Source organism: Ornithorhynchus anatinus, chromosome 18 (assembly GCF_004115215.2).
Source record: "Ornithorhynchus anatinus isolate Pmale09 chromosome 18, mOrnAna1.pri.v4, whole genome shotgun sequence".
Lineage (NCBI taxonomy): Eukaryota > Metazoa > Chordata > Mammalia > Monotremata > Ornithorhynchidae > Ornithorhynchus > Ornithorhynchus anatinus.
The window spans coordinates 209,416-217,992 of record NC_041745.1 but is presented as its reverse complement, the minus strand read 5'-3'; the positions used below and the strand labels follow the sequence as shown (position 1 = coordinate 217,992).

General features: G+C 67.8%; 1 protein-coding gene across 1 annotated transcript in view; it reads left to right on the top strand.

Moving 5' to 3' along the window:
• Positions 1 to 7,576: 7,576 nt before the first annotated feature.
• Positions 7,577 to 8,577, top strand: part of ZFYVE9 (zinc finger FYVE-type containing 9) — a 63,385-nt gene continuing 62,384 nt past the window's right edge. Inside the window, 1 exon segment of the mRNA XM_029046733.2 lies at positions 7,577 to 7,652. The gene's annotated coding sequence lies outside the window, so the exon portion shown is untranslated.

The window sequence follows — 8,577 nt, the reverse complement described above, 5'->3', positions numbered from 1 at the left end:
CCTCCCTCCCTTTACCACGTCCGAGGCCGGGGGGACCTGCTCCTGGCCCGGGTCCGGCTGGACCCCCCCCCCCTTTCCCCTTCCCCCATCCCCTCACCTGAGCCTCAGCGGGGAAGGGGTCCACCTCCCCCGGTCCGGGCAGGCTGGGCCGGGGGCGGCCGGCACGGGGACGCGCGCCGCTGGCGGTGCCCCCCGCGGTCGCTGCCGAGGGGTCGGACCCGAAACCCCGGAGGACTCCCCGGGCCCCGTGTCGTCCTCGAGGGGAAGTGAGGGAGACGGGGGATGGCGACGGGCGCCAGGCGCCGGTCGCTCGGTCGGCGGGCTCCTTGGTCTCAGGTGCCGGGCATCCCCGGCCCGAGCAATGTGCTGCTGCTGATGACGTCGTCGGTATTGGTTGAGCGCTTACTACGGGCAGAGCACTGTTCGAAGCGCTGGGGTAGATTCGGGGTCGTCGGGCCGTCCCACGCGAGGCTCCCGGTTAATCCCCATTTTCCAGACGAGGTCACTGAGGCCCAGAGAGGCGAAGTGGCTCGCCCACGGTCACGCGGCTGACAGGTGGCCGAGCCGGGAGTCGAACCCGTGGCCCCCGACTCCGAAGCCCGGGCTCTTTCCGCCGAGCCGCGCTGCTTCCCCCGTGTCCCTTCCCCGGACTCGGTGCCCCTCCCCGTCCGGCGTTGCCGTGAGCTGCGGAGGCGCGGCCTGGCCCCGGCCCCTCGGGCCGGGGGAGGCCATCCGTCTCCCCCGCTCCCCTCCCAGGCTGAATGAAGTGGCCTCTTTACCGAGCGCGGCCGAGAAGGGCTCGCGTTGAGCCAGGCCACCCCTCGGGAGCCTCGACGACCTCTCATCCTCGGCCCGGAGCAGAGCAGGCAAAAGAGGGAAGCTCGCCGGGCCCGGCACAGCCGGGCCCTGCTCCGCCTCGGAGGGAGCGGAGAGGCGGAAGTCCCCCCACGGCACCCGGGGAAGCGGCGAGCGCAGCCTGGACTTGGAGAAGCCAACTCGTGGAGAGGGAAGAAACCGGCGCCAGACGTGGGTAATCCTGAGACTGGTGGGCCGGACGGGCCCCGAGTCGGCCGACAGGGCTACCAAACCCACCTCGGGCTGGGCCACGGTGCCCGCGTGTGACAAATACCAGCGCGGGGTGGGTGCTCCGGCCCGCGGACTCCCTTGTTGCATCTCCCGCCGTGGCGGGGGCACGACGGCCGGGGACGGGGGAGAGCGCGAGGGGGCGCGACCCGAACCGACCGGCGGCCGGAGAACGGCGACGCGCTAAGCGCCGAGCGGCGGGACGCGCTCGGACGAGGCGCGGCGCCCCCCCCCCCCCCCCGGGGGGGGGTCCCGTCGCCGGCAACGATTCGGTCTATCGATCGGCGGTCGCCCGGACCCCGGGCCGGTTGGGGGAGAGCAGCGCGGACCCAGGCTGGGCCCCCGGGAGGCCGCCGGCTCCGGGGACCGGTCCCGATGTAGTCGGCACAACGAGTCGAGGCTCGACTCTTGTGATGCAGCCCGAGCCTCCGCCCCGCGGTCCCGGGGTGGGCCTGGGAGGAATAAAGGGAGCGAGTCAGGGTGACGCAGCAGGGAGTGGGAGGAGAGGAAAGGAGGGCATAGTGGGGGAAGGCTTCTTGGAGGAGAGGGGCCTTCGATTAAGGCTTTGAAGGAGGGGAGAGATGGGGGTGGAGTGAGAGGGTCGGCATTAATGATAACGTCGGTACTCGTTAAGCGCTCACCACGTGCGGAGCACCGTTGGAAGCGCTGGGGGAGACACAGGGTCATCGGGTCGTCCCACCGGAGGCTCCCGGTTAATCCCCATTTTCCAGAGGAGGGAACGGAGGCACAGAGAAGCGAAGTGACTCGCCCGCGGTCCCCCGGGGCCGAGCCGGGAGTCGAACCCGTGACCCCTGACTCCCAGGCCCGGGCTCTTTCCCCTGGGCCGCGCCGGCATTAGAAGAGCGAAACGTGCGTCCCGGGTTGTAGGAGGGGGAGATGGGTGGACATCCAGCCGAACTGATGGGCGGCGCTGTGGGATGATGCCCCGCGGTGCGCCCGGGCGGATACACGCCACCTACTCCGACCCCTCCCTCCCCTCCCATCAAGACGCTGCCGTGTGACTCGGGCACGTCACCTCGCTGCTCCGCGCCTCAGTTACCTCCTCCGTAAAATGGGGATTGAGACCGTGAGCCCCATGCTGAGACACGGACTGTGTCCGACCTGCGTCCGGCTCGGGTCTACCCCGGTGCTTAGCGCGGCGTGTGCCGTAAGCCCGTCGAACGGCAGGGACCGTCTCTATCTGTTGCCGACTCGTTCATTCCAAGCGCGTAGTCCAGTGCTCTGCACATAGTAAGCGCCGGGTAAATACCGTTGGATGAATGAATGGATATAGCAAGCTCTTAATTACCAATTAAAAAAAAGCCAGATGCACCACCCGCACAACCATGGCGGACGCACACCGACGCGACTCACCTACGCACGGATCCGGGCACGTGCCCAGACGTGACCATGTAGGCGGACGCTCCCCCGTACGTTCGTGTAATAATGACGATGTTGGTATCTGTTAAGCGCTTACTATGTGCAGAGCGCTGTTCTAAGCGCTGGGGTGTACCCCCCCCCCCCCGGCACCCGTCGGCGCGCCGCACGGCGTTAAACACGTGGTGTCGATCGGCAGCCGCCCAGAGCTCTTAAGGCTGTTGGCTTACCCGTGCGATTATTTATTCAGCTATTTCGTGCTGACATTTTCCCGCTGCTATCTATTCTATCCTCTCCTTGTTCTCCCTCCTACTCCCACTGTTTATAAAAATGCGTCTCTGCCCGTCCCCCCCCCCGACGGCGCGTTTTGCGTCCGTTGTCTGCCCCCAGGCCCCCGGCGCGGTGCTCTGAGCGCGGCGCCGGGACCGAGCGGAGCGCTAAGGCTCGCTCGATTAGTATCAGCGACGATGGCGATTGCGTTAGGCCCTTACGACGCGCCGGGCACCGGGACGAAAGCCCCGGCGAGGATACGAGCCCGTCGTGGGCAGGGACCGTGTCTGAGGACGCTGGGGACGGCGCTCGGCACATAGTGGGCGCTCGACGAATGCCATGGATTTTAATAGAGGGCCCCGCACGCGGTAAGCGCGTAAGAAACGACGAATGAACGAATTCAAGCCGATCGGGTCGGGCCCAGTCCCGCGTGGGGCTCTCGGTCTCCATCCCCGTTTTACAGATGAGGGAACTGAAGCCCGGGGAAGCCAAGTGACTCGCCCAAGGTCACCCATCAGCGCGCGTCTTTACGGGTGGCTGGGTGAGTGGGTGGCGCGCGTCCGTGCGCGCAGGCTACGGACCTCTTTCCACCGCCCCGGTGCAGACTGGTCCCGGTGCCGGCTAGATTCATTCGTTCGGTGGTATGTGTTGGGCGCTCACTGTGCGCAGAGCACTGTACCGAGCTCCTGGGAGAGGACGGGGCGGCGATAAATAACGTTGGTATTTTGTTGAGCGCTGACTATGTGCAGAGCGCTGTTCTGAGCGCTGTGGGTCGTCGCATTGCCCCACACGGGGCTCACGGTCTTCGCCCCCATTTTACAGATGAGGTCCCTGAGGCCCAGAGAAGTGAAGTGACTCGCCCACGGTCACACAGCAGACAAGTGGCCGGGCGGGGATTCGAACCCATGACCTCAGACTCCCAAGCCCCGGCTCTTACGTCGACAACCCCTGCCCCCAACGAGCTCTCGGTTTAGAGGGGCTCTAGCGGAGCTCTTCCGAGGCGGGGCTCCCCTCGGGGTCCGCTGCCCGCCTCCAGGTTTCCGGGGCAAAATCCGCACCGCGCGGCGCACCGTCCCCAGCCGCCCGCGCCCGGCACGTCGACTACCCTCAGTGGTGCCGAACCGGGCGGTGGGCGCGGCAGGATCTGCCCCCGGCCCCCCCCCCCGGAGGAACCGATTCGACTGCGAGCCCGTCACCGGGCAGGGACGGTCTCTATCTGTTGCCGAATTGTCCGTTCCAAGCGCTCGGTACAGTGCTCTGCACCGAGTAAGCGCTCAGTAAATATGATCGAATGAACGAATGACTGGCCACGCCCGACAGCGCTCGGTAGTGCCCAAGGCAGGGCTTACACCCGGCGGTGCTCGGGAGCGCCCGCCACAGTGCTCGCGCCCGGGGTGCCAGGCGCGGCGTCTACCCCAGTACTGCCCGGCCCATTCCGGTGAGGGTCGGCGTGGCTCAGTGGCGGGAGCCCGGGCTTGGGAGTCAGAGGTCATGGGTTCGAATGCCGGCTCCGCCGCTTGGCGGCTGGGCGGCCGTGGGCGAGTCGCTTCCCTTGTCTGGGCCTCAGTTCCCTCATCTGGAAAATGGGGATGAAGACTGGGAGCCCCACGTGGGACCACCCGATCACCCTGTATCTCCCCCAGCGCTTAGAACAGTGCTCAGCACATAGTAAGCGCTTAACAAATACCAACATTGTTATGATTATGATTATTATTTTTTTTTTAGAAATGGTATTGGTTACCCTCCAAGCACACACAGTCCAGCGCTCTGCCCCCAACAAGCGCTCTCCCAGGTCTTGTCCGTCCAAAAGCAGCCCCTGACACGTAGGTCCGCACACTCGCGCTTGAGCGCCGGTGCCTCTTTTCGGCTTTATTCACTCGCCCTTACGAATTTATCTATTTTTCCTCCCCTACTCCTGCCGTTAGCGCTCAATAAATACTATTAAATACTACTGAATGAATCAGCAGCTGAGCTGGGTTCGCCCTAGCCACAGGCAAGGAGATTCAAGAAGCGGTGGTTGCCACCATGGACAGAGTGGTTAGTGGAGCTGGGTCGGGATGTGAGCGGGGCTGGAGTAATAATAATAATAATAATAACAATAATAATAATGCCGGTATTTGTTAAGCGCCTCGTCTGTGCCGAGCACCGTTCTAAGCGCTGGGGTAGACACGGGGGAATCGGGTTGTCCCCCGTGGGGCTCCCACACTTTTAATCCCCATTTGACAGACGAGGGAGCTGAGGCCCAGAGAAGTAAAGCGACTCGCCCACAGTCACCCGGCTGACAAGGGGCCGAGCTGGGATTCGAACTCATGACCCCCGACTCCAAAGCCCGGGCGCTTTCCACCGAGTCACGCCGCTTCTCCGGAGTGAGAGTGGAAGGAAAGAGCGCCTTCCAAAGAGGACCTTCCAAAGCCATAACCATGAACGCACCACCCAAAGTAACCTGTGGCTGCATGTAAGAGGTGGAAAGTCCAGAATTTTCCCATCTAAAAATCACCGGGCAAAGAGATCCCAAACTGGAAGCGGCGGGGCTCAGCGGCAAGAGCCCGGGCTGGGGAGTCCGAGGTCATGGGTTCGAATCCCAGCTCCGGTCAGCTGGGTGACCGTGGGCGAGTCACTTCCCTTCTCTGGGCCTCAGTGACCTCATCTGGAAAGTGGGGATGAAGACCGGGAGCCTCACGGGGGACAACCCGATGACCCTGTATCCGCCCCAGCGCTCAGAACGGTGCTCGGCAAATAGTAGGCGCTTAACAACTACCGACATCATTAGCAGCGTCCCCAGTTATTTCCCGTTTCCGCCTGGGAGCCGGAGGACCTGGGTTCCAATTTAACAGCCACGTTGGTATCCGTTAAGCGCCCACTACGTGCCGAGCACCGTTCCAAGCGCTGGGGTGGACACAGGGGAAGCGGGTTGTCCCACGTGGGGCTCCCGGCCTTCACCCCCGTTCTACAGACGAGGTCCCCGTAGGCGCCGAGAAGCGAAGCGACTCGCGCCAAGTCACCCGGCCGACAGGTGGCCGGGCCGGGATTCGAACCCGTGACCTCTGACTCCAAAGGCCGGGCCCTCGCCACGCCGCTTCTCCACCACTTGCCCGCCGGGTGACCTCGGGCGCTTCGCTTCGCCGTGCCTCGGGTGCCTCGGCCGTAGACCGGAGAGACTCGGAAGCTCTACGTCCCGCCCGCTTGACCGCGCGCCTCACGGGGGCTAGGGACTCCGTACTATCTACCTCGGCGCTCAGGACGGCGCTCGCTGTACACGGAAAACGCTCGACGAATTCTGTCGGTGCCTACGTGTGAGCGTCTGGTCTCCGCCAGGCCTCACCCACTCGACGCCTTGAGGTCGGGGGATGTGCTTCTTACTCGACCGTACGCGCCCGGGCGCTTAGTACAGTGTGTTCTGCCCGACGCGGCTCCTCGGTCGACGCGATGGACGGCCGGATGGACGGACCGATCGAGGAGGACTCTCCCCCGCCTTCGAAGCCCCGCGGAGGGCCCGTCCCCTCCGGGAGGCCTTTCCAGATCAAGCAGCGTGGCGCGGTGGCAAGAGCCCGGGCCGGGGAGGCAGAGGTCATGGGTTCGAATCCCGCCCCCGCCAGCTGTCGGCTGCCTGACCGCGGGCGAGTCACTTCCCATTCTCTGGGCCTCGGTCACCTCATCTGGAAAATGGGGATGAAGACTGGGAGCCTCATGTGGGACAACTCGATCACCTTGTATACCCCGGCGCTCAGAACGGGGCTCGGCGCCTAACAGATACCGACATTATCATCATCATCCTCTCCCCCTCCCCTCCCCCCGGCGCTGAGGTCCGCAGCGGGAAGGAGGGAACGAAGGACTGACCGACGGACTGACTTCACTGAGCCCTAAAATGGGGAGGGGGAGGGGGAGGGGGAGGAGGGCGATGAGGCCCCGCCCCTCCCCCGGTGACGTCCGCTCCTCCGGCCCCGCCCTCCCAACCCATACGTCACGATCCGGGCCCCGCCCCTCCTCTACGTCACACCACCCCGGCCACGCCCCCTTGCTCTCACACGGCCCTCCTCCCGGCCCCGCCCCTCACCAGGCCCCGCCCCTCCTCCCCACGTCACTCCCTCCGGCCCCGCCCCTCCCCAGGCCCCGCCCCTTCTCCACACGTCACTCCCTCCAGGCCCCTCCCCTCCCCAGGCCCCGCCCCTCCTCCACACGTCACTCCCTCCGGCCCCGCCCCTCCCAGGCCCCGCCCCTTCTCCACACGTCACTCCCTCCAGACCCCTCCCCTCCCCAGGCCCCGCCCCTTCTCCCCACGTCACTCCCTCCGGCTCCGCCCCTCCCCAGGCCCCGCCCCTTCTCCACACGTCACTCCCTCTCGGCCCCGCTCCTCCCTCCCGGCCCCGGCCCCTTCTCCTCCACACGTCACTCCCTCCCGGCTCCGCCCCTTCCCAGGCCCCGCCCCTTCTCCGTTACACGTCACTCTCCCGGCCCCGCCCCCTCGTCCTAGACCCGCCCCTCCTCCGCACGTCACTCCCTCCCCAGGCCCCGCCCCTCCATCTCCTCAACACTTCCCTCCCTCCGGGCCCCGCGCCCGTTCTCCACGTCACTCAGCCCGGCCCCGCCCCCTCGTCCTGGACCCGCCCCTTCCGCCACGTCACTCCCCCAGGCCCCGCCCCTCCTCCTCTACGCGGCCCTCCCTCCGGGCCCCGCCCCGTTCTCGCGCGTCCCCCACCCCGGCCCCGCCCCCTCGCTCCTGCTACGTCAGGCCGCGGCGGCCCCGGGCCCTCGGTGCGGCGCGGCGCGGCGCGGGCGGGCTTGGCCGGCGGGGGGCGCTGTGGGGCGGCCGCTCCTCCCTCTCCCCCCGCCCGCCCTCCCCGTTCCCCGCCGCAGCGCCGCGCAGCGCGCCGCACAGGAGCGGAGCCGTTGGGCGGCGGTGACGGGGTCCCGGCCATGCGGAGGTGAGCGCGGGCGAGCTCGGGGAGACCCCCCGGCCTCCCCCTCCCCCCCCCCCCCACCGGGCGCTCAGCACAGGGCTCCGCGCCCGGCGAGCGCCCGCTCGGGTGAGGCCTCCCTCCTCTCCTCCTTCCCTCCTTCCCTCCCTCCCGCCTGGCGTCCCCCCGCGTCGTCGTCGCCGTCGTCCCCCCCCCCCGCCCCCGGGGGTCGGGGCCTCCCCTTGGCGCCTCCCGGAATGGGGACTCCACCGACAGAGCCGGAGGAGGCGTCGAGACGTGTGAAGGGCGACGGCGGAAGAGCGGCCTTCGGCGGCACCGGGCCCCGTCCCGCACCGGGGGCGGCCCGGCCCCGCCGGGAGACGGTCGAGGGATCTTCGGCCCCCGGTTCCCTCCCGTCCCCGGCGGGAAAGGGTCGAAGGATCTTCGGCCCCCGCCTCTCTCCCATCCGCGGCGGAGGCGGGAGACGGTCGAAGGATCTTCGGCCCCCGGTTCCCTCCCGTCCCGTCCGCGGCGGAGGTGAGATTCCACCGGGAGGGCGGAGAGGACCGGCCGTCGGCCTCGCTCCTCGGCCGCCCCGGACGCCTGCCCGGGAAATCGCGTTGCGCGTAGCGTGCCGTCGCGGGGCGACGGGAAGGACGCCCCTTCTGCGATCGCGCCGATCGCCACGGTTAAACGCTTACCGCGTGCCGGGAGTCGGGGTCGGCGGGCGGTCCCCCCGTGGGGCTCGACGGATGGGGTGACCGAGGCCCGGGGAAGGGAAGCCACCCGCCCGGGGTCGCGCGGCCGACGAGCGGCCGGGCCGGGGTTCGGACCCGCGGCCTCCGGCTCCCCGGCCCGGGCTCTCGGCGCCCGGCCGCGCCGCTTCCACGGTGGCGGGTCTCCCGCCTGCCTCCCGTCGTCCTCGGACGGGCCCGACGTGTCTCCGGAGGCT